The following is a 27,237-nucleotide window of genomic DNA, read 5'->3' as shown; positions in this document are numbered from 1 at the left end:
GACAAAAAAGGGATAGGATTAAGGGATTGTGGTCACTGGCAGCATTAGCAACTACTTCCAATTTATCAACATAATGGAAATACCCATTGGAAATAATTACAAAATCAATAAAACTCATCGTGCCTCTACTTCCCTGAAATGTCGGTATCGGGGCCAAATCTGGACCAACCCAGGGTTCCACTATAGCTAGGTCATTCAAAATGATGATATTATTTAAAGCGTCCCCCTGGGGTGTATGTTTGAAATGTGTCAAAGGAAGGTCGTGGGAATCTCTCAATCCACACACCTTCGAGTCCCCATGGGTACACAAAGAGCAGTTAAAATCCCCCACCCAGATGACAAAAAGTAGGGGATGCTCGTGACGTGCCCTGGTCATGGCCTCCTCCAACTTCAACATTACAGTTGTCTCGTTAATATCAAAGATGTTATAGTACCAATTAATCAATAACAACGTTCGGGAAACAAGTTAACCAACATAAGCACTTGGAACCATGCAGTGTCAACTATCTTGGTAATTACAAGTTTGCACAGTTTTAATGAGGTTGCTGTCATTAGACCACCTTTTGCCCTACCAGCCTGCGAGGCTACAGCAAGGGTATTAAGGGCTTGGAAGCCATCAATATCCTGTGTGCAACGGCTCCATGTTTCCTGGAGACACAAAATATCACAAACACCCACAAAATCTAACCATGCCTCATCCTCCAGTCTTTGAGCAAGCCCAGCAATATTCCATGAAATTAGGCAGATCCTTTGTTCACTTTGGATCTTTGTGACTGGCTTAAGTGATACTTCCGGAACGTGCCATTCAATAATTGCACTTGACACACTTTCTGTATTGATACCGGCCACAGGAACTTGGGGTTTAGAAGCACAACCGTCACCGATGGGAACTTTCACCCATGGGTTGTTGTTGCAACTTTCACCCTTCGCCCTCTGGGTAGCATCTTCTGTTATCAGGGCATTACCAGGAGAATAATGTGGTGGTCAATCTTGCTCATCCATACCCATAAGTGGTTCAAAACGATTTCTTAACGGGATATTATTTGGGAACCATCCTGCCACCTCCTGTAAAGGACCAAACATGTTGGTAGTTGGTGCCCCTTGCCACCAATTTTGCTGGCTATGTCCATCAAACCTATTTGGTATCCGTCCAGCATTCTGGACAATGGTCCAGGAACCTTCTTTCGCATAGTGAGTTCTTGGAGGATAAAAGAAGGTAAGGGGTCTCAGAACTATTGTAGGGTTAACTTCATGCGATGGCCGCACACATATATTCTGTGCTGTGTAAGGATCAGCAAAAGAAACAATAATACAGTCGCCAACCAAGGACTTAGGTGTGGGGCCTATCCATGGCACTCTACGGACCATTAATATACTGGTTCTATGATGAACAGGGAGCTGTGTGTTGGAATTAAGCCAGTGAATGACTTTATTTTTCAGGGATTGAGGATTCTCCTGGGAATTCTGATCCAGCTCTGGAACTCCAGCAAGTATAGTCACATAGGGCCCTGCTTCTGGTGGAAGATCAATAAAGCCACCACGAAAATTGGGGCGACTGATCGGCCGCTGGAAATTATTCAGAGAATTTTGCATTTTCCTATGCTGTGGGGCAGCTCGTGGATTAGAATTCTGCCTATAGGGTGGATTGGGCAAGGGACATAATTTTGGTGCAACAACGATTGGAGTTGATGCAGTCTGGTTTGCAACAGTGGTGCGTGGCTTCGGTATAGGTTTTACTAACGGTAAGGGCATAGGAATATTTTGAGGTAATTGTATGGGTAATGGTACGGATACTGGTTCTTTTATTTTGGGAGCTAAATCAATCTCACTAGCACGTTTAGCTTCCATTTCCTTTAGACTCAGGCTGGCCAAGGTAACTATGGTCTTATCCATTTCCAACAAATTATTCTCTATACGAGACAGCCTTAATTCTAAGGGAGTAAGTAGCTGTTTTAACGTACCCCAAACTAAATTAAGAAATTCTTCATCACCCCCTCTATCATTTGGTGATCCACCCACTTGAACCATCGGATCATCAGTTCTAGTTGTCTCTGGGGAGGCAACCGGGATGCTATCATCCGCGGAGCTATTTAAATCCGAAACGGTTTCCACACCCAGAGTGCCCTGATTAATTTTTAATCTACCATCCGTTAACCCAAGTGCCCTTCTGCTATTGAAAAATTTTGATCTAGCGGTTTTCGCCTTTTTTCGAGCATGGATGGCCCTGGCAATACATTTCTTTTTACGTATTGCCGCTTTCCTGGCCCTAGCTGTATTCATAAGTGAGTTAGTTTTAGGGGGAAGCATGGTACCTAACATAGAGGTTAATGGCACGGGATCCTTAGTTATTACCAGTGGAGTAAGTGAATGGATCGAAGGGGATATTGAGGAAGAAACAAAAGGTGCTGGATGGATGACAGCCGTTGTCAATAGTGGCTGCGGACCTACTGTATGCTCGGGTGTACGGGCAGAGGCAATATTCCCCATCGAAGACTTTCTACTAGTGGCTAAGTGCTCGGATAGTCTTTGTGCAGCTTCAAGATCTAAAGAGACCCTGTGCTGCATTTTACTGATTTCCTCGTCAATAGCCAAATTGGTTTTGACTAGGAAATCATCCAGTGTCCGATTAGAGTTCAATTTACTTACAGCCATAAGGGTTTTACTCCTACTACCCCGCGAGCACATTATACAGATTTAAGAAATAAATAGCAATAAATAAGTATTAAAATTAAAGAATTTTCACCAATAAAACTGTATAATGCACCAACCAACCAGGGGGCTTGGCCCAGCCCAGTCCTCTTCAGTCCTCGAACGGCCTCAAACGGCCCAGTCTTTGCCCTGTCTTCGCCCGGGCTGCGTCCCGCGCTGCGGGAGTACTAAAGCAATAAATAGGGGTGGCGGCAGCAGGGAGAGCGGACCGGAAGTTGTAAAATGGTCTCGCAGGGGCTCCTGGGCAATGGAGTCCCCTGCACGCTCGCAGCCCCGCTGACCGCACTCACCCGTTAGCCTGCAGCCCCTCAGCAGAGTCCCGGTGTGCAGGTAGGCGAAGCGGCACCCGCGGAGCGGGTGCGGCGAGATGTGGGTCCTTATCCTCCTTTAGCCGCTGGGTAGCGAGGTCAGTCCCAGATATACCTCCAAAGTGCCTCTGTTGCCTTGAAAAGCGTCCCATTCATGTTGTCTTTTATCTTTAACATTTCAGTTCTTTCTATGAATGCCTAAATACTATCCAAGTACATTCACAGGAAATCCTTAGTAAACCTCTTAGAAATCCAATAGTTAGTTTTGCCAACAGCATGTCGCTTTCTATGAGGAGCAATAACAGTTGTCATGAATATACATATAGAGTCATACTTCTCCAATTCTAATATATGGGCTTCTAGAACCATACTCGGAAAACCCCACATGCTCCATTTGAGGATTATGCATGTAAATATATCAGCTTGATTCGCCCACCCCCTTGGAAGTTCCACAGTGAATACTTTATATCATAGAAACTATTTATAGAGGGATTTGGATTTTTCATTGTTTTACCTTATTGCATAATGCTTTTCTGCATTCCTCCTGATTCCCTTGTTTTTGTTTATATAACCATCGTGTTTATACGTTTGTTCTGTAACATAAATGGATTCTGTTGTTACTGTTTTTAGCTATTTTTTGTAGCCATTAAAATTGTGCTGCATTTTGGGCTTTTTCAGACAATTACCTTAATCTCCTGTAGTTTTTGGGAAATTACATCTGTTCAGCAAACACTTCCTGTCTGCGGAGGCCTTTCATATTATCTAGAGGGAAATATAGAGTTTGAACTTTATCTTAGCCCTCAACAAACTTCTATTTATAGTTTATCCTAGCTATATGGTGTTGCTGGTATACCTACTTTAAAAACAACCCCGTTTGATCTCTTTCTCTTCGCAATAAGGCGGGGAGCTGCTCCGGCGGATGAACCTTACTTCTACTTGTCAAATTGCTGCCCTATTATTCTCCTCTAGGGGGTGAAAAGAATGGGATGCTGGTCATTATCGGCATATAGATAAATATATTTGCAGGGTAGATCTATATCTCAAAAGTGTCTCTTACCAAAAGTCCAACCACCATTTAGCTCCTTGGTGTGAAGTAAACCTTCTGTCCCTTGTTGGGTTTTACTTCTGTATTCAAATTAAATATACAAAATCAGTATTAGTATTCTATCTGTTTCTCCAGAGTTCTACTTCTAATCTACTAATCTTTGGGCAGAATTCCTGTCCTCCTTACCCCACAAATGCTGGGACCGCTCTCTTTCACACCAAAGTCGCCTGTCACCGCGTCGTCTGCAACAAAAAACCAGCTCGATACCTTCCTGTTTTTTGTTTGCATATTTATACCGTTCTTACCTTGGTCCCCATTGGTTAATCCTTAAGCGGTACCAGGTGTGGTTGCTCGTTTTCGCGCTATTCCTTTCATCTACCCGTTTTAACTGCCAGAGTTTCGCTCGATAATACCAGAGCCACATCTTATTTTCTATTCCGCGTTTCAAGCCTCAGTTTGATGCACGAAACGGGGCGGGTTTCAAGACTCGCTTTGGCATCATTGTGTATCTAGTTCCAAGCCTCGCTCTCTTGCTGGAATTTACCAATCGAAGGCTCCTCACCTCGGTCCCGAGTGTTTTTTTCTTTTTATCGGCTAATTTTCATTTACATTGAGTTGTTAAATCCAATGTACATCTCCCCAATCACAGGCTGGATATTTCATCCTTCGCTTATCTACTGTCATCTCATGTCATATTTTTATCAATTGAGTTTTCGTGCATGCTCAATGTGAGTATCCTTTTAGTTTTATTTTGAAGCGATCAAGCTCCAATTTACTCATTCTACATTGCACGCTATACAGTTTTTAAAGGAAACCAATATATGTGTGTGCATTGGAGCGATCTAGCTCCAGTTTACTCATTCTACCAACATGTGTGTGTGTGCATTGAAGCGATTAAGCTCCAATTTACTCATTCTACCTTTCACGCTATACAGCTTTTAAAGGAAACCAATATATGTGCATTGTACCATTTAGCTCACTTTGATGTTATTAATACAGCTGATGATTGACCTTTAGTGGTGTCCACCAAGGGATAACCCCCTTTTTTCATTCTTTCCTTCTAATACATGTGGAAATGTATATAGTTGAGTACTAGTTGCATCTGGTTCTACTGTACTTTTTACTGGCTCTGCACTCTTTATCAATCCAAACTCTTTACCTATAAAATCCTATACCTTTTCTTTTAATTTGTGTTTTAAATCAACAGCCAAGTCATCTTATTAAGAACTGTTGGGGGCGTGGCCAGGCGCCCGAGGAGGATGGTCGCATCTCCGTAGGGCTCCCGGCACCGGAGCGGAGAGTACCTGTCCCGAGGCATTTATTTACATAGCGGCTCGCGGGGAAACAACGCCGCATTGAGGCTGCTTCTGGGGTAAAGAAGTCCCCATGTATTTAAAGCGGAAACAAGCAGTTTTTTAAGGTAAAGGCATTACTGAGCATTTTCTCGGCGCCGCGGCCACCATTTTTAGTTCCCTAAGGCGAGCGTTGCATGCCTTTCTGCTTCACACGCTAAACGCTGAATACCTCATTATGCCGCACAACTTAGCTTCTAACTTTGAACTTTATTGCCATTGTGTTTTATAATTTTTCTGCAAAAATTCTTTCCAATGCTTCGTCAGCCCACAGTTGCTGAAGGATATGTGCACTGGCTGCCATTTTGAATAAGTTTTCTACCACATCGAGGTTTTGACACATTTTCCAGCCTCCAGATGAACTATCTTCACTTTTATTTCTGTATTTTACTGGAAAAGGATCATTTTTCATCCATTTATTTAGTTAAGCTTGATGGTCTACGTGCAGCAGTTCTGAGAGAGGATGCAGGCAGTCTGAGGCAACACAATTTGAGCGCTCATGAGTTTAGCAGAGTCCTGCTTCGCAGATAACTAACACTCGATAACCTACACAATATATCAATTTATTTGATTGTATATCTTTTATTATAGGATTTGTGTGCCCAAAGCTGAGGTTCCCCTCTTTCTACGCCTGCAAGTCTTACATCACATTACATTAATTCTTCTGGCTCTAACTCCATACCTTGCTTCTGGGCTTTTTTCTCAGTACATGGGCAGAACGAAAGGCTCTCTGCATAGTGTAACTACACCAAGGCGCTATTTCATTAAAAACTCTACACTCTTCTAACAGTTATCAAAGGAGGAAGATTCACAGTTGTCAGAGCCGGATATTGCAAACCTAACAATGGATTCTACACCTATGGCATCAGGCAAGTCAAATGTTAAAAGATAAAAAATAGACCCTCCTTCGCCCCCTAAATCCGCTTCCCCAGTTTCAATGGAAGTGTTGTTGCAGGAGATTAGAGCACTTAGGGCTTTCATGGAGGAAACAAATTCCAAACTGCAAGCTCTCTCAGATAACTGGATGCAACTGGACACTAGACTTACCGCAGTAGAGCACAATGCTTCTTCTCTTAGCGACACTACTAAGAGTGTTCCTTTTCTCCAATCACAAGTCTTAACTCTCCAGAAGCTGGTTGAGGACCTTGAAAATCGCAACAGAAGGAACAACCTACGTATTTATGGACTGGAAGAAGGGGCCGAAGGCACAGACTCCATCGCATTTTTCAAATCTTTCCTCCCTAAACATTTGCATATGGCGGATGACATCATGTTGAACATACAACACACCCATAGATTGGGGCGAGCCCCCACCATTGCTTCACCTTCACAAAGACCTAGAGTAGTCATCCTTTACTTTCTAGAATATATGGACTTGCTAAAGGTTTTGTCGGCAACTAAAGCTATTCAACGCATCACATGGTCAGGTTCCACATTGTTCTTAGCGCAAGACTACTCTAAAGCCACAGAAGCCTGACGTAAAGCTTTTCTCAACTTAAGACCTGACTTAAGTTCCATGGGTCCTAGATATGGCCTTTTCCACCGTTGTCTCTTCAAGGTCACTTACAACAACAGAAAACGACCTACTAAGATCCAGTTCGTTTGCAGAGTTTCATCAATTCGCATAGGATGGATTCTATGACCTCTACAGGATGACATTCACTGTATACTCAATGAACTATTGATGAATACATTTGCGTTTGTGTTGATATTTAAATTGTAGTTCTTATGCAACTAATTTTGGGTTATATTGATGACCTACCTTTAACAGTTCTTTAGCTACTTCTGCGGTGTGTAGTTGGTTTAAATTGACGGTGTCATACTTATTTATGGTGTTTCCAAGCCGTGTTTTTATTATTTTTACCTTCTTAAATTTTTCTTACCGCTAAGTTATATTTATTGTTTCCTGTTTCATTGTTACGTCTCATCATCATTCAATTGTCTTTTACATCTCCTGCTGGACCCTCCCTTGATGCGTGACTGCTCCATGTGGCTCCAAACGTCTCCCTATCCACATTCCCCTTTTGTAGGTATTTTTTATGTTTTGTCCCTTGTTATCTGTGTAGTTTTGTTTTTGCTTTCTCACTATGTTTTGAACTTCACATTCAGATGTTTACCTGGTGTCTTTTTTACTCTTTTCCCCTTGCATGTGCTTGATAATACTTTTATATTAATTGCTGCAATTTCGATTGCCATTATTTCATTCCTTTCTCTTTTCTTACTTATTTTATTTGTCTTCATTTTTTCTTATATGATATATTCATTTTTCTGGTTTCTCCTTCTTTTCTGGTTCTGGTTATCTGACTCCTACGCTTTTTCTGACTATGGTTCTAAGTTCCATTTTAATTTCTTTTCTTTCTTCTCTTACTTTTTATATAGATCTCATAATGAATTGGACCGTTGTTTTATTCTCCTAGATCAATTTCATTCTAATAAGCTAAGTCATTAAAACTGACAACTTGGAAGGTTAGGGGCCTGCACTCTCCCATTAAGAGACAGAGAGTCCTGACCCACTTAGCCAAACTGGGTGTAGATATTACATTTTTGCAAGAGACTCATCTCTCAGATGCTTAAGCATTAAAATGAAAAAAGGTTAGGTGGGGGAAGTCTTCTCTTCTCCAGGTGATAGTAAACAAAATGGAGTGATGATACTTTGTCGTCAATCTCTTTCGCACACATTTATATCTCAAGAATCTAATGCTACTGGTAGATGACTGAATGTTAAATTATCTTGGAAGGGTGTTCCGGTCTCTCTTTTAAACATTTATGCTCCCACTTGTGGCGACTCTTCTTTTTGGCCTTCATTGGCCAAGCAAATTACTCATTGCATGGAGGATAATTTTATTTTATTCTAACAGTAGATTGTAATCACATTTTTGACTCTTTTATCGATTGAAATTCTAAAGTCCCCCTTTGTTCCTAAATAAACCTCATAAATTCTTTGTTTCCACTATCACTCAACATAAACTCCTCGATGCCTGGTGTCTCTGCAATCCAACCATTAGAGAGTACACCTTGAACTCCCCTGCCCACCATTCTCAATCAAGACTTGATTAGATATTTGTCTCTCATACTATTTCACAAAATCCCAAAATTGCAGAAATTGGACCCATCTATTGACATCTTACTCACAAATACAAACCTTAGAAGGTGGCGTTTCAACAATGCCATCCTTTTAGATCCAAAATGTACTGCCTCCTTTACTACCTTTTTTAATGAGTTTTTTTTAATTAAATCAATCTTATTCCATGCCTTTATCCACCCTTTGGGATGCATTTAAAGCCACAGCGAGAGATTTTATATTTGGCTTTCTTGCCAATAAACGTAAGATTACCCGTAAAGCAACTAAGGATCTCCATCAGGATGTCAAGAGACTGGAACACTCTTATTATACTTCAAATTTGAAGGATTGTTTAACAACTCTCTAATTAATGCCAAATTGCAATTCAATAAGAAATCAATGGACGATGCTTCGTTGTACTTGTTAAAATCTAGTGCAAAATTCTATGGGGGGAAAAATAAAGCAGGGAAAATACTGGCCAATTACCTAAAAGTTAGACGTAATAAAATGAATATTGAATCTATATACAATACACAATCAAACCTAAAATTCAAAGTCGTTGATATTTTGAATTAATTTTCTCTTTTTTAAAAGTCTTTATATGCTACTGAAACACACCCCACTGATCACTCCCTATTACACTTTTTTCCAATATCCAAACACCTCAACACACTCTTCCAGATTTATCATCCCTGGAGTTGCAGCTTATACAGAAAGAACTACTTAAAGCCCTTCAACTCCTTAAAAAAGACAAGGCCCCGGGCCAGACAGTTTCACTGTCAAGTTTTATCTCCAATTCTCCAAACTTGTAATGCCCAAATTGTACTCCCTAATTAATTCCTTCAGTCTTTTAGGTGGCTCTTCTGGTTCCTTCTCAGAAGCTCACATTTGTCTTATTCCGAAGGAAGGTGAAGATTCTCAATATTACAAAAATTATAGACCTATATTCCGGTCCATATTGACTATAAAATCTTTTCCAAAGCATTAGCCATACGATTAGACTCCTACTTACCGGACCTGTTAGGCAAATAACAATCTGGATTTGTTAACGGTCGTTTCACAACTGCTTTTTGAAAACATATTTTTTTTATTGGTTTCATTTGTGCATTATACATTATTCATAGCCATATACCATCATCATAAGTCATACATCTCAGTGTTCTTCCCCCACCTTACCCCACCTGAACCATCCAATATTGATGCAATACCACAGTGCATTGACACTTTATGCATGGTCATACTATAAATATCGAATTGCAAATCTTAATTGCACAGTAAACTATCCCCAACTCCCAATATTCCGCCCTCTCCCTCCTCCCTCACCGTTGTGTGTTTAGCCGTAAGTATTTTTGTCAGTCTCACGTCGCGATGCAGCTACTATTAAAAGCATCCCACAATGTACCGGTAGTTGCAAGAGGACCCCACGGAACCCAGTTCCCTTAGCCTACTCTTCCTCTGCCTGGTGATCCAATAACGATTGTACCAATGTTTCCCATGTGTTTGCTTAATCTAGTGCTTTTTCATTATTTAGCCGTCGCGCCTGCTGATATCTAAGTGCACTCTCACTGCCTGCTCATTTTAAGAACTCAGCCTTTCATCTCTTACTATTAGGACCGTCTTTTGATTTCCAATGCCTCGTTATTTCTCTCTTTACCAGCAATAGCCCCATATCTACGAATGTACTTGTTGCCTTGGTCTTGGGAGTGTGAGGGAACCAGTGTAGTATGCATGTTGCTATGTCAAAAGTCAAATGCCACTCCGTGGTTATTTTCAGTATGTCTCTCACTTCTTCCCAGTAGTCCCATAATTTAGGGCATTCCCATAGCATATGTTCAATCTCTACCCCTGCACTTGCGCACGCTGCCTCTTCTACTTTAAAATACTTCCTAATCTTGCCCGGTGTTAAGTATGCCCTGTGTAATATATAGAAATGCACCAATTGAAATCTTGCGTTCCTCGTGCTTTTTCAAGCCCTACGCATTATCTGTTCCCATGCTGTCTCCGGTATGGGCTTCTCAAAACCCGCTTCCCATTTTGCTTTCAAGGTGTCCAGTGGTGCTAGCCCTTCATTCAGAATTCTAGAATATAGACAGGTCACAGCCTTAAAAGTCCCAGCCAACATCATTGTGTACTGACATGCCATTGTGGTCTTAGGTTCTATAAGCCCCTTCCTCCACTGTGCTCGTAGCGCATAAACTAGCGCGGTGTGTATTAAAAATCCTCCCCTAGGCAGATCGTACCTCTCTTGCAATGCCTGATAGGGTAACAGTTCCCCATTCTCATATAGATCCCCAATTACCTGGATCCCCGCCTGTTCCCAGTCCTGTAAAGATGTCCAATCGCCTCCGTGGGGTAGCACGGTACCCATCCCCAACGGGATTTAAGGTGCATATGGATTTAAAACTCCCGCCCTACCCTGTGAATGGTTCCAGCACAGTCTCAGTGTCTTTTCCTCCATAGAGAGATCCCTAAGGTCTAACTTTTGTTGCATGTATATAAAGGATAAACCATGACGTGGGATCCCCTTGCCTCTCAGGTGCTCAGGGCCCCTAAATTCCCTCACCACTGCCTGCGTCAATATCTGTAGTTGAGCCGCCAAATAGTACAGTTCGAAATCGGGGACCACCAGCCCGCCCGCTGCTTTTGGCCTTACCAGTGTTGCCTGAGCCACTCTCCGTCTACCAGAACCCCATAGGAACCCCACTATCAAGGATTTCAGTGATTTAAATATCGAGCCCGGTACCCAGATAGGCAGCGTTCTGAAAAAATATAACAGCCTAGGTAGAACTACCATTTTTAAGAGAGCTATTCGACCTGTCACCGACAGCGGGAGAGCAGCCCAAAAGGCCATGCTACCCTTCATTGCTCTCACAAATCTTCCCACATTACCGTCCAGCATATCATTAGCTCTATGATAAATATGTACACCCAGGTAAGTCAGGCAGGTCGGTTTCCATCGCATCTCCCTAGAGGTAATGGGTGGGAACCCTCTGGGGCTCGTCGGGAACAGACACGTTTTGGACCAATTCACTCTCAGGCCTGCGATATCTCCGAATTCTGATAGCAAGATTGCATCTCTTACCAGTGCCCTCTCTGCATCCTCCATAAACATCAACAAGTCATCAGCACATAGCGAAATATACTGCCGATCTCCCCAGTACAACAGGCCATCATATTTCTCTCCCAATCTGGCCCTTGCCGCCAGTGGTTCTATGGAACACCCATGTCTCGTCCCACAGGCCACTGGGTATTGGGGTGATATCAATGTTCCCATCCTCACTCTAGCAACTGCGGATGTATACAGCACTTTTGTCCAGGCCACGAAGTTATCTCCTACCCTAAAACGACCTAGCGTCTTATACAGACATAGCCATTCCAAGCTATCAAAGGCTTTCTCTATATCCACTGAAAGCACCACAGGTTGCCGTGCTCCTGGTTGTTCCTCTTCCAATATCCGTACTAATCTCCACACATTAGAGGCCGTGTTCCTTGTTGGGATACACCCAGCCTGATCTTCTTGGATCAGAGCAGTCACATGCTGTAAGAGGCGTGTCGCCAAAATCCTGCTCAGAATCTTGTAATCAGTAGTCAGCATTGACAACGGGCGATAGGAGGCTGTATCCATTCTTACATGGCCAGGTTTTAATAGTGGGATTACAAGTGCTTCCCGCATGGAGCCCGGGAGTTGACCTAGTTCTTTTGCCTCTCTATAGACCTCCTAGAGCCTCGGGGCTAATAAGTCCACATATTTCAAGTAGAACTCCACCGGCAACCCATCTACTCCCGGTGTTTTATTTTGGGCCATGTGCTTGATAGCACTCCTAATTTCCTCCATCGTTAATTCTGGAAGTAATATGTCGTCCAGAAAGGAGTCGATTTCTGAGTCCCCCGCCACCAACGAGCTTCTATAAAATGCCTCATAATATTGCAAGAATCGGTTTAATATCGCGCTTTGGGTGAGCACCACCTCCCCATCACCATCTTCTAGTGTAATATTGGTGAGCCCCATTTTGTCAGATTGGTCAACCAAGCTAACAATGTCCCCGCCTTATCCCTCTCAATGTGTGCTTTTGTGATATAAGTTTTATGGTCAAAACAACGCAGTCTCCACCTCCACTGCCACCTCTTCTTTAGCTGCTACTACCTCTGCTTGAACTTCAGGATGTCCAGGCCTTGCTAATTCCGCCTTTCTCAATCTACTCTCGGCCCGGTCTACGTCCTGTAATAGTACTTTCATCATCCCTACATGTTTATCAAGGTAGAGCCCTCGTATTACCACTTTAAAGGCGTCCCATTTCATCGCTCTTGTGGAGGCTGTGTTAGCATTCTTGGTAAAGTAATGTGTTATCCCTTCACCCACTACCCTCTGAAAAACCAGGTCATCTAATGTTTCAGGTCGTAGACGTCAAGTGGGGATGGCAGACTTTGCCGCCATCCAATGCATAGTAAACAGTAGTGGGTTGTGATCAGATAGCGATCTGGTGAGATATTCAGTGTGCACTATGGAAGGCACTATTAATGTGGAGCATAAAACTGCATCCAACCGAACATGCCGGTCATGCATTGCAGAGAAGTACGAGAAGTCCCGGTCATGTGGATGGTGTGTGCGCCATTTGTCCACTAAATTCCACCTATTTTGCCATTCCAGCCTACATTTAGCCAGTCTATGCACAGGAGAGTCCACCAGTGGGGGGTGCGATCTATCTTGTGATACATCTGCCATGGAGTTGAAATCCCCCCCCAGCACTACAGGGCCTGGGAAGTATTGTGCTAATGTGCCATGAAACCGTTCTAGAAAGCGCGCTTGGTCAATATTTGGTGAGAAAACACTACAAATCGCTATATCCCTACCGCTGAGTCTCCCCTCTACTGCTACAAACCTGCTTTCAGGGTCTATTGTCTGTTTCATTACCTGGAAATGAACCCCAGCCCTAATCCAAATCAGTGCCCCCATGCAAACGCAGAATATGCGGTGCTAAATATCTGTCCCCTCCATCTCCGCTGTAAAGCTAGAACCTCTGCCTTGGTGAGGTGAGTTTCTTGAAGCAATGCTATGTGAATTCCTCTTCTGACTAAGTATGCATGGATCGTGTGGTGCCGAGTCATTGTGTGAAGTCCCCGCACATACCAGGTAATACATCGTAAATCAGGTATCGCCCCAATCGCTAACGTACAATATCCACGTTCCAATTTGTGCTCCAGCAACCACACCGGCGAACCCCATAACCCAACCTTCCTCCCAACTGCCCTAAAATCCCACCCCCCCAGGAACAGGACCTAGAACCAAACAGCTAGTTCCCATCCAAACCACTGCAACAATTAGCACACTACTAAGCCCACCAGTAGTTACTGAGGGCATGCCTCAGGGGCAACGAGGGGAGCTCAGGGCCAACGGGCCCCCACTTTTGCTCTGAACTCAAACCGCCCCGAAAAAACGAAAAAGAATGCATCATACATTTTCTCCCCCCCGATCGCCACCTTTAGTCTCAATGAGCATCAGCTAACATTTCAAGCTTGTCTCAGCCCATTTAAGGCGGAAGCATCCCCCCTCCCCGCGCCCCATTCAATATTATTTTACCACCCCAACAGCAGTGTCCCCAATCCCTCTCATCATCCCCAGCAGCTCCGTATTAGCCTCCCAAAGCTCAACCTTTATTCGTCCAGTAGCCCATCGGCTGTCGCTGGTGTGATCGGTGTCATCCGTATGCTGTCCGCTTCTCAGGTCTCAGTGTCGGAGTATTCTTTGTCCTTCTCCGAATCAGTGCCTTCCGGAGAGTGCATCTTCTGAGCTCCCGAAAAAGCAGATACCGCCTCCAGCACCCCCTGCCACTCCACCTCATTTTGTGACAGTGAGGACCTCTGCATGCCTCGCCTCTGTTGTCGCAGCCTTTGCGATTTGCACTCTGGGAGTCCTTCTGAGGTGTCTTGGGTCCTCTGTCCTTGATCATCTTTTCCAGCTCTGTAGGATTCCAGCCATGTCCAGTTTGGCTGGGAACAGCAAGGAATACTGCAGCCCCTCTTCTTTCAACTCTCTTTTAATTGACAAGAAGGATGAGCGGCGTCATTGGATCTCAAAAGAAAAGTCTGGGAACAGGTTGACCTTGCTATTTCCAACATGGAAGGGGCCATCGGTGCGTGCCTTTTGGAGCAACAGATCCCTGTCTCGGAAGTGCAACAGGCGGGCCACCACCGGCCGTGGGGGTCGTCCCTGCTGTGGCGGTCTTGATGGTACTCTGTGCGCTCGTTCCAAAGTATTAAAGGATGACAGTCCCTCTGGTGCCACCACCGATTTCAACCAGTTCTCTAGATACTGCACCATGTCCGACCCTTCTGCTTTTTCATGCAGACCCACTACGTGGATGTTATTCCACCGATTTCTACTTTCGGCATCCTCTGCACACCTCTCCTGTGCAGCAATACGGTCCAAGGCATTTGTCACCGTGGCTTTTAGTGCAGTCTGTGCCGGTTCTACTTTCTGAAGTGCCCCCTCCACTAGTTTCACTCTGTCCGCTAGTTTAGACTGGTCTGCTCTTAGGAGTCCCAGACCCGTTGCTACCTGCGCTATATCTTGTTGAAGAGCAGTGCGGGAGTCTGCAATCGCTGCCAGGATTTTATCAAATTGCTGCTGCATGATAGGGTCCCAAGGTGCCTCTTGCACATCTAGTTCTGTCTGGCCAGGGGGTTCGCTGTCCGATAATGGCTGCGCTCCTTCCTTCTTCCCCTTCAATTTCCCCATACCGATGTCCGTTGGTGTTGTCTTTATCAGCTTTTAGGGGTCTGGCCAAGTATCGTATAGCCTGCAATGATAAAGTTCCACTGCTATCGCCCGCAGTTCTGGGGGCCGACCATGTAGCTGCCCCCCCTCACATTTGTTGGTGGTGTCTAGTGCAGGGGCAGAAGGATCCACGACATCTCTGTTTTAGCCGTGAGACCTGTCCCACGCAAGGGCCGCCAATATCATCACCTAGTTTAGAGCACATTCGGACATCGCCACCTTCGCCTGTCGTGCCCACCTGCAATTGGCACTTGGTCAGCCTTGGGCCTAGTGACTCCCTATCCGCACCAGTTCTGAATAGTGCTTCTTCTTCAAGGTAGATAAGTCATTCAGTGCTGTTCCACCCCCAGGCCTGCCGTAGCTCACCGCACCTCCAGATCTCTGGCCCTCACAGTCCTGCCCTTCATTCGCTGTTATCCCAGGCACCGGCTCAGCACCATCGGCCTCTGTCCCGCTCAGGGCTCTCGCTAGGGGCCAGCGGACTTTTCCAGGTGCTTGTTCCCTCCCACACCCAGGCTTGCAGACCGTAGCATCCCCGGAGCCCCGCGCCCATTTCTGCCGTCCACGGCCCAGGCCTTGCCATGCCCCACTTACCTGTGCGAGGTCGGGTGCCTCCATTCCGGCTGCGCCCGCCGCGTCGATGAGTTGTTTTTCCTTTGCGGCTCCGCTCTCCCGATGCCGGCTGCTGCGTGTCGTCGCCGCAGGCATGTCTAATTTAGCCGCTCACCAACTCAGCTCCGATGTTGAGGTCGGGTGCCGCCAGCCGTCTCGATCTCCTGGTTTGCTGTACAATCAGTTCCCTGCCAGAAAGCAGCAGCCGCCGTTAATGCCGGCTCCGTGCCTCCCGTCACAGCACCGCCTCCATTTTGTAGCTGCCTCTCGCCGCCGTCTCGGGCCGGGACATCGGCAAAAGCTCTGCCAGTTTGCTCAGTTCTGCATCAGAGCCACGCTGGTATAGGCCCACTTCACTTCGCGATCGATTGTTTGGTGGCGTCAGGGGTTCCCATGCATTACTTTATCAGGATAAATTCGGGTCTGTCGGCGGAGCTCGTCGCTCACGCAGCTTTCCCCATCGGCCTCCAAGCCACACCCCCGTTGTTTCATAACTGATAACACAAGACTCCTTTTCAATGCTTTACCTAAATCTTCTCACTTAGCGCAATCCCTCCTAGCGATAGCACTAGATGCTGAAAAAGAATTCAATAGAGTTGAATGAACTTATTTGTTTCATAACCTCAAATGGTTTGGTTTTGGCCCTAAATTTACATCTTTAGTTTCTCTCCTCTACTCTAATCCTCACGCTGCTGTTTATGCCAATGGTTTGATCTCCCCATATTTTGATCTTGGAGAGGTGTGCGTCAAGGTTGTCCTCTCTCCCCATTCCTTTTTAATTTGGCTTTAGAATCTTTTCTATCCAAAATGTGCCAAAATCCAAATATACATGGTTTTCAAACACTAAATTCCCATATTAGGCTTGCCGCGTATGCTGATGGTATTTTGCTATTCATGTCCAAACCAGAAGACTCAATCCCTGCTTTTTTAGTGGAAGTGCAAACTTACTCCAATATTTCTGGTTATAAATTGAACAATAATAAATGCAAGATTCTGCCCTTAACTAAGTATACTTTTAATTCAAATTGTAATGCTTCCAACTTCACATGGAGTCCTAATCATAATAAGTATTTATGTTTACAGATTATTCCTTCAATTGCGGACACAGTTTCTTTATGCTTGGATAAATGTATACAAAAGATTTCAGATCTAGCTACAAAATGGCATCCTCTTTATCTGTCCTGGTGGGGCTGTCTGGACACTATAAAAATGATGCTCATGCCTATAATTTTTTACAATATTTCTAATATCCCTGTCCCTCTCCCTAAAAATATTTCAAGAAGATTAATTCTGTCCTTTCCACTTTCCTATGGCATAATAAGAACTCCCGAAAGTATTTACTTCGGCTAATTAAACCAAAAACAGAAGGTGGAGTTAATTTTCCCGACTTCCGGGTGTATTAAAAAGCATTCCTTTTACGTCAAGCTGCATTTTGGTTGCGTGACCCCACAGAGGATTGTCCTTCATGGACTACAATTGAGCGACTTTTTCTGTCCCCTTACTCTTTAAAAGAATATTTCTCCTTTTCACATAAACCATAGGTCTTATCTACTCCCATAATTAAAATGACTTCTAAACTCTGGTATCCACCTCCCTCACTGCTTCTAGCACTATAGACTCCTTCATTAACTCAACAATTTAGCACAATAAAAATCTACTGATTCGAAACAAACCATTCTATTGGAAGACTAGGCATCAAAGAGGATTAATATGGATTCATCAGCTAATCTCACAATCAGATTTCATACCTTTTCCCTCAGTCAATATTTTAACCTTCCAACCTCATTTTTTCATAAACATAATCTACTTAAGACAGCTGTGATGGACACATATACCCAATTATCTAATACACACATTATTCCCATCGCTCCTGGTCCTCCTTCACGACTTCCTGCTCTATTACAAACTATGTATATGTAGTGTATTTTGTAAATCGCACAGCTGCCCCAACGGGGCGTTCCGGCGCTGTATAACACTGTGGAACCCTTCCTGCCTCTCCCTGTGAGATGCCTCTCCTGGGCACCCCCAAGGTGAAGCCAGGCATCCCAGTGTTGTAGGGGCCGTTGTGGAGATTAGGCAAGCTATTTCCCAGAGTTGCAGCGTGGGACCCATGATTAGAGTAGGCGCCGATGCGAGAATTATCGAGTCCGTGGACATTGAGCCCAAGACCCTGCCGCGTCGGGACTTGAACCCTGGTCCCCGGCCTGATCTCTGCTTCAGAGTCTGCAGCTCTAACCAGTGAGCCACACTACTCCACTATGCCCAAAGCATCCTCCATTTATAGGTATTTACATGGCATTGACACGGTTAGGCCGAAATCCAAAATAGAAGAAGCATGGGAACGAGATTTTTAGTTATCTTGGCCAGTCTCTTTATGGGACAGCTTATGGACTAAGCTACGTAAATCATCCAGAGCAGCTAGTATAACGCAAACGCTGTTTTTCATTTATAACAGACTGTTCTTAACACCGATTGCCTTAAGTAAAAAGTTTACAACTGTACTGGACGTTTGTTGGACATGCTCCTCCCCTAATGCTGATTTACCTCATATGTTATTCTCATGTCCCACTCTACACATTTTTTGGAAACAAGTATGGTCTCAAATTAACCTAATTTTTGGAACTTAGTTTTCTTTCTCTCCCACTCATGTTTTCTTAGGAAGTATCTCACCTTGTTGGGAGCTTGTTAACTTTAATGTTAATATTATTGACTTGCTTTTAGCGGTTGTTTTTCAGCAAATCACTGCAAACTGGAAAGAGTTTACGAAAATCTCTTTTAAGGCATGGTGGCATGCTGTTTGCCATAATCATAGGTTGGGCACTTCTTTTGTATATCCTATACATATGGCAGTAAAATGCCTCAATTTATGGTCCCCAGTTAAATTATACCTCGATGCAAGTGCCAGACGTTCTTTCCAGTCACAACCACTCCAACAAGAGGTTCCAAAACCTCCTTAATCCCCAGATGTTCCTAAAATATGTGTTACTTCAATGATGTTCAAATATTTCTCTTATTCTTTATTTTTCTATTTTTGTCCTTAAGTCTGATTCATGTAAGTTTATTGCAGCTAACTCTCTTGTAATGATATGCATTTAATATTGAGTACTGTGTTTTGACATTCCTATTCTTTTAATGAACATTTTTCTTAACTGTAATAATAACAAGCCCAAATAAAGAAGGACCACACATCATCTAAAAAAAAAAAAAAATTAAGAACTTGTAACATCTGAACTCTTACCTCCTGTAATTTTATGCTAAATACTGAACCCTCATCTTGAGTCTGAAGTGTGACACCATCTAGTGTACAGTAAACCAAAAATATTTATTTTGATGAGTAAATCCCTGCCAAAAATTAACAGAATTCGAATCAGAACAATATGAATTGATTGTTGTTTTCTATAGACACCATTTTAACTAGGACATTTCATGAAATCTGACGCGTAATTTGTTTATTGATTATTCCTACAACTTGGACTTCTTTTCCTGAGAATGGTATGTTTGGGACCTCCATAGAATGAACCCTCAAGTGAGTAACAACACTTTTGATAAAAAATGATACACAGTGGCCATTCACCTCACCATGTACATAAGAGTCATTATGGTCTACCTCCAGGACTGCGTATGTAAGGAAGAGGGGGTATCCCCGACTAGAGTTCCTAATACGGGATAAATACAATGTTTGAAAAAAGCAATTAGGAACTAGTGTTGAAAACAATGGACAGAGACGGACTAGTGACAGCACAAACTATAGTTAGACAAGAAACATGATACAAAATTATTTTATTAAGTTTTCATTATGGTAAAAAGCACAATTGTCATTTAGATGTACATGGTTATTATGTGCATGCCTTCATTATATATGTGACTTATTATCTACATATACAGACTTATATTGTCAGATCCTATACATATTTCATGATAGTGTAGCTTGGATTGGGATCTATGCGAAGGCTTATTATAAAGATATTTATACATTAAAACATGGCTGAATATATCATCTACGCGCGTTTCGGCTGGAGGCCTTCATCAGGGAGCCATGTAGATATCCAAGTGGACCTGTACATATTTAAGAGATATAAACAATAGTAGTGCTTGTCAATGTCCGTGAAAAGTCCTAAATATATACATTTTGAAAAAAACACAATGTGGACTTTATGGTGATACATTTATACAGTGGTAAAACATAAGACAATAATGCCTTTACAAGAGCATGAACCTGGCCTAATATTTACAATTATGTACAATATGTTACCAGTTTTAGATTGATACATTTACTGGGTAACAAAGACAAATTTACTGTGTATCTAACAGAAAAGTTGTAGCATATTTGATGATAAGAGAGAGTGAGAAAGAGGACTCTAGTGGTAACTGAGATAACACTCTAAGGTAGCATAGCTAGTTAAGGATGGAGATTAGAGATGAGAAGGGAAGGGCCAGTGAAACATGTAGGAGGATATAACAGTAGAGGGAGGGTACAAGGCAGAGATCAAGAGGGAGATGGGGTGATAGATTAAAGTAGTACCTGAACATATGGTTGATGTTGGTTCTCACATAGGTGAAGTTGAATTAGTGATGCGAGATGGAGGATGGTCTGTCTTGAAGATTTTAACTATGATTGAATGATAAATTTAAACAATTAGGGGGCGTATTTATGAGTGACCCAAAGGGTAAGAGTTCAGACATTCTACAGACAAGTTGCCAAATGAAGAGCACTACTGACTATATACAAGTTGCCAAATGAAGTGGGTACCTTTGCAGTATATCGTTAGTCTGTTTTCTGGATTTCAGTTTTCACATATCTTGTTATTTGGGGGTTAGCCTCTGATGTTTAAGCTATGGAGTAAGATTAACCGCTTTAGAGATTTAGATAAATTCTACTATTGGTATCATGGCTTTTGGAGAAAAACTAGGTAGAAATAATACCTGTGAAGTTGATCTTAATTGGCAAGAGGCTAGGTGCTGTTGGTATCTAGTAACTGATGTATAGATAACCTGTGTATCAGAATACATATATATTGGGAGGTTAGACAAATTAGATTAGTGCAGAGGCGAACAGACACGGTATTTAAGAGCCAAATAAGTACCTGGTGAATCGATCTAGTAGTTCTATAGATTGGGGTCTGTTGACGGTTCTGGTCACATTGGCAATCTAAGTATTAGAGGGAGCATGGAAAGATTAGAGTATTTAGTGGAGGTTGTTCTGGTCAGATTATCATTCACTATTAGGGGCTAATTATTCACTTCTTCATGATTACCTTGGAGGTGCGTCAACGTAGTGTCGCAAGTGGGGTCTGGAAGCTTCAGAGCGTACGCCGACGGTTGCCGTCCCGTTGTTGGCAGTACGGAATCGCACTTGCACTCTTAATACAAGAGGGGGCAAGGAAAAGTAAAATATTTAGTGGGGGCTCTTCTTGTTTACTTATTGTTCCCTACTACGGGCTGGTTGATTATTTTAAGCGTTGTTACCTTAATTATGCATCAACGCGGTATCCTACGCGGGGTCTGTAGGCTTCACGGCGTTAGCCGATGGTTGCCGTCCTGTTGTCAGCAGTACGTGGACGCATGGAGTAACTGAAGGGGAGGGAAGAGAAACACGGAGCCAGAAGGTGGATATTAGGCTGTGTCATATAAGACATGTCGGGGCACCAATTCGTGAGACGTGCCTTAGTGCGTCTAAGGGCTTACCTAATATTCTTATTTTAATCGTCTTCCAATCGTGGGGTCTGGTCGGCGTCCGTCTGCATGCGGTCAAGGGAGGGATAGATTCAATGGCGCCGACTGTATTTAAGCCGGGCTGGTCACTGTGAGGGGCCAATGCGTGTTGGTGTTTAGAGTGGCATGAAGGTGGAGGAGGGACTATGCGTGTAAACGTCCTAAATCGTTGTGGTAAACTCGCCGACATATTGGAACGGTAGAGTATATATTCATTGGTTCGATAGATCGAGTGGTAAACATACCTGTGACTCCTAATTGTGTGACTCCAGGCGTGATAAAGTCAAGAAAGTCACTGTCTGAGTGTCTGCTTGGACATGTGTTGTATTATATATAGTCATTGTTGCTGTTCGGGGTATTATTACTTGATGTCACACTAAGAATCGGCGGACATGTTGGAATGGCAGGCATATTGTGATTCATGAAGTGATGTGTTGTTTTACTTGAGAACTGTCCAACTTGGTCCAGGGAGGACACACAATTGATAATAGTACATGCTAGACAGTGGCACAATTTGTGTGGAAATATTAAAGATTCTAGAAGTAGTCCATACAGATAAGGTGCAAAGACTAGTTTTAGCCATGATTGTATTTAAGTACTTGGTCCCATGGGATTTCGTTGTTCATCCCCTTGGTATATGTTTCCAAGGTAAAAATCCAGTATACCTCGCGACATTTGCGCACCTGAGTGCTAAGTGTACCAGATGTTTTGTTGATTTTTTCTAAAATGAACCAACGAATATCGTTAGAGTTATGTTTGGCCTCTTGGTAGTGTTTGACTAATGGAGCTAGTTGTTTGCCTGTGCGGATGGCTGATCTATGCTCTGATAGACGTGTGGACATCATCCTAGGACTGCACCAGGTATGCAATCCTCCTCACCCTTAGGCACTATCATTGCACGTTTGTTGCCTTTCGTGTGAGCTAGAGGAAATTATTATTTAAAATCAAGGGACTCAGCTGAAAGCCTGAATTCTGTGGCATTTGATTGATCATGTTTTGCTGCTACACTGGAGCTACAGGTATATTCTAAATGAATGTTGCCTGTTTCTGCACATGCTGCATAGAAGGCAGTTGGATTGCCACAGCAAAATTTGTTATGTGATTTGCATTCTACTGCATACAAGAATAAAATCATTTGGAATTCAAAGTGGACTACAGTTGCTCTTCAAATGGCTGATTTATACACACAAATACAAGCAGTGTCCTTCTTAATCATGCTGACATTCACATCCATTCCAGAATTATTCACAAACCCTCTATTTCTGCCATTTGGAACTAAATTCATAGACTCCATGTTATTTCTTTGCACACCAACTCTCTGCATTCCAAAATGTGAAGCTGCCGTAGAATTTGACCCACCAACCAGACCTGAAGCAAATCTTAAATTCACCATCTGATTTCTACAACTGCTCTGAAACTGCTTCATTTGAGCAACCATCAACTTTTCCTTAATCTTTCCCTGTTTGGCATCAAAGCAATCACTGAAATATTTGGCAATCTTGAGTATCTCATCAATTTACTTAGTCTATCAATACATGCCACTCTGCTGAATATGCAAGCTAAGCCCCAGGTGCAAACCCAAAATTAAAGCGGATACGTATCCTCTAAAATGTTCTCTCACTAGATCTTGGACTCCACTGTACTTTATTTGATCATAATAAACCTCTAATAGTATGCATGCACGTTTGGCTCTTGTGTGGCTCTCATCATTTTTCCCACTTTGTCTCTTTCTCCCACAACTTTTGTTTCAGATTCTCTCTCATTGCATTATGCATTAGTAGGCTGTACTCTCTGGGGTTCATGAGTTGGCCAACCAACAGCAGCTTTGAAATCTGCACAGGAATCTTTGGGATCAATAATCTTAAACAATCTATTTAAAACTGTCTAAAGCACCTTCAAAATGGTCACTAGTCTTTCAACCTCTATGTACCATTTATCTGAATCCTCTCTCAAATTTGAAAATTCTGTCATGGATAGAGATCAGACCTAGTCCAAGGGACATGCAACTAATTCTTCCCTGTAATTGCTGTAGAGGGAATACAGGCAAATCCATTTCAAATTCTAGTTCACTCATAGCTCGCTCACCTTCAGAAGCTTGTTTTTCCATTACACTTGTCCTTGTACGTTCACAAATCTTTCCTGTCTTTTATGAAGTCTCCCTAATATGAGCTCACAATGTCAATAGACCCAGGTTCTTTGTTACTGAACTTTTTACACAAGCGCTTATTTTTGCACCGATAAATCTCAAATTCTTTTGCCAAACATTCAATCCTGTCATCTGCTTTATGCGCACACCTAGCCGCATCCTTTTTTAAATATCCAAATTCAAAAGCTTTTTTGTGTCAATCGCACCCTGCAAAATGTTTTCAAATACAATTTTCAGATTAGCAAAATTAATTTTTCTCTTCTCAGGTGGTGTGGTGGCAATAGCCTCAATAGCAGGGACCGCTGCATCAATAGAGGTTGTAATTCTACTAAGGCCAGGTAAAGATTGCTAAGCACTCTCAGGGAGAGCACTAAGTATTGTCATTGCTTGTGTACTCTGCTTTGGTCTCCTGCACCTGCACCAGGTACGAGTGGTCTTTGTGTCTGTGCAACATCTATGTAAGGAGGAGGTCTAGAATCTAAAAGGTCATTAAAGAAATCCTCCTCTTATCAGATTCATTTTCTTTGTCTCACTTTCACTTTTCAGCATTAGAACCATGAGATTTATTATCAATGTTCTTTACATCTGTTTTGGTGTGAGACCTGACAGCCTTATGGTGGTCTTCCCCAAAGCGTTTTGCCTGCTTGCCTCCAATTTTGCTAAATTCGTTTTTGTTGGCCTTAGGACTCTGGGCACTTCATCACTTGTAACCCTTGCGAAGTACTTGTGCTCACTCAGTTTGTTTGACATTTAACTACCTGGCAAATTTAATTTACTCATAAATCCCGAGTAAAGTGCATTACATCTGCTCAGGGCCTGTAAATTAAATACAAATAGTGGACCTGCATCAGTGATTGTGCCACCCACTTAAATATTCCTTTAAACATGCCTCAGGCCTGCCACTGCAGACCCTGTGAGCGCAGTTTACACTGCAATGTAGACCTGGCAGTTATAACCCCCTTCCAATATATATATATATATATATATATATATATATATATATTGATTTCACAGTTCTTAAAACACATTAATTTGCGGCCAAGCCCAGGTCGGGAGGAGCACCGCCATTTCTTATGGCTCCGCTACATTTGAAACGATGGCGGCATACGGAGCAGGAGGAGGGGAAAGAACTTTATTTTGCCAATCACCGTGTTTTAAGAACTGTGAAATCGTGCCTCACGAGCAGCCCACGAGGGTCGAATTGAACTTCAAGTCCCATAATGCCATCGATGACCTCACCTGTGCTGTGCTGTTTCATTGAAATAAAAGAGGGGAAATACCTGAAGTTGTTTGTTTGGTGAGCCGCGCACAACATCAGGAGACGCGGTGTCTGCAGAGCCTTTCCTGAACTACATTGCCTCCTGCGGGTGCTTCTCATCTCGAGGGTAACCTTTTCTTCCATTAATTTGCAGCCACGCCCAGGTCGGGAGAAGCACCGCCATTTCTTATGGCTCCACTACATTTGAAACGATGCCGGCATACGGAGCAGGAGGAGGGGAAAGAACTTTATTTCGCCAATCACCGTGTTTTAAGAAATGTGAAATCGTGCCTCACGAGCAGCCCACAAGGGCTTCTGCTGCACCCCACATATTTGTCAACACAACCAGGATTAAGGTACTTTCGTTAAGAGGGCCTTACTGGGTCCCTGTATCCAGCCCATGCTCCATTACAGTTAGCCTGAACTTTTGACTTTGTCCCGGGCCAGCCCGACCAGATATCCGAAACATTGCTTCTAACGGCTATTTTACCGGTTATACTAAAATATTCATATCTCAAGATCTATGTATTGGATTTCTGTTGTTTAGGGCTTGTTTTATTTAATTATCAAATTAGGACCTATTTTCTAACTTGCTGTGGAATCTTTTTGAGTGGTGTTTTCACTATTTTAGCTTTGAAGTGTCACACAAATACTTTACACATTGCCTCTTAAATTAAGCCTGACTGCTCTGTGCCAAGCTACCAGTGTGTGAGCACAGGTTACTTTAGGGTGTGTTTGTGACCTACTCTGACTAGGATGGTGGTTACTGCTTGACCCGGGCTTGCCTCCAGTCAAGCAGGAACCCAATTTCTAACACTTGGTAACTATTGAGGGAATTATACCCGCAACTTGGCTTGTGTCTCCTCTTGAAGCCTTTCTCTGCATGCCACAGTTGGATTCTCACCATTGACACCTGATCCCATTCATTTAATGATTCAAATTATGTAGGTCAAGGTTTCTCTCAAACATTGTATGTCTCATGTAATCAAGCATTCTAGTATTAAAAGTACCACAGGCATGGGTGAAAATGGACGTCCGACATCATTTCAAACACAGTAGTTTCTTCACAAGGAACCTTTTCTCCTTCCATATTAGGAACAACTTTAAAGGCTTTAGTTTTTTTCTATCAAGTATCTATTTCACTTGATCAAAATCATTGTAAAACACAGAAGAAAAAAATGACAACCAACGATTCGAATCACAGCTCTGACAAAGGTACACCAATCACAGCATAACCCACAGCGGCAACTCACCAATGACAGCGCAACAGATGGTGACATCTCACCAATCCTTGTGAGACTGTCGGTGTCAGCCAGCCAATTCCAGCATGACTCCTTCATGAACAGAAATCAATCCAATGCCTTTCACCACAACAACACACATAAACCAAGTGAATCTTGTCTGTGTGACCTGAATAAGGAGAATAAAAGGAGGAAAACTAAGGGAATCAAACTCACAAATTATTAGAAACAAGACTAGTGCCTTCATGACACTTGTCAACCACAAATCACATTAAGCAGATTCTCCAGCTGTAATCCACCTCTGATCATCGTGTTTACTCTTATGGACCAAAGAAGAAACAAACACCAATCTAAGTTACAACCCATGTTTCCCCCCCTTAACCCCACCTTTCCATACCCACTTCCCCTGAAAGCCCTTCCCACCCCACCAGCCTTCCCACCCTCCCACCCATGTAGTGAAGCAGACAGACCCAAAAGGTCTGGGTGATGGAGCCCATGCCAATGCCCCCCCACCGCTCGGTACCTCTACTTAATTAGATCAATCTTTTACACCTCAGTAAGTAGTTGTACTAATAGCTACATTAGTCATTCCCCTCTCTAGGCCAATGAGTCATGAATTGTAAGCTCAGATCAGTTAGGATTTCTTAGTCAGATTCTACTTTCGGATGTTGTCCATGTCTTCCTTCACCTTTATCTCTGATGTGAAAACTATGACTTTGTTGTTATGAATTATTTTCAGGTGAACTGCAGTTAATAAATAAGCTTCTGCGCCATGTGCTTGACATGGTTGAATCAATTGCCTAAGAAGTAAGCGTCGTTCAACAGTTATGTGGCAAAAATCAGGGCGGGTAAAAAAAGACTGCCCCTCATGAGACCGCTTAGAATCAGGTTGTGCCTTGTTGAACACTGCCTCCCGAAGACGAAAATTGTCGAAGTAAACTATGATAGCTCTTGGTTGTACTCTAGGATAGTAGGATCTGCTTCTTGTAGTTACACAAACTTTTTGCTGATGTTTCAC

The 27,237-nt window shown here is 43.0% G+C and overlaps 1 long non-coding RNA gene across 1 annotated transcript in view; it reads left to right on the top strand.

The window, feature by feature from the left end:
• LOC144771930 (uncharacterized) overlaps nucleotides 1–26,985 on the top strand; it is a 54,415-nt gene extending 27,430 nt beyond the window's left edge. The window contains exon 4 of the long non-coding RNA XR_013599551.1: nucleotides 25,133–26,985. This is a non-coding gene — a long non-coding RNA (uncharacterized LOC144771930). The remainder of the gene's footprint in view (nucleotides 1–25,132) is intronic.
• Nucleotides 26,986–27,237: the final 252 nt, after the last annotated feature.

This window comes from Lissotriton helveticus, chromosome 8, assembly GCF_964261635.1.
Source record: "Lissotriton helveticus chromosome 8, aLisHel1.1, whole genome shotgun sequence".
NCBI lineage: Eukaryota > Metazoa > Chordata > Amphibia > Caudata > Salamandridae > Lissotriton > Lissotriton helveticus.
Note: the sequence above shows the minus strand (reverse complement) of the source record. Positions and strands in the feature narration are given on the sequence as shown.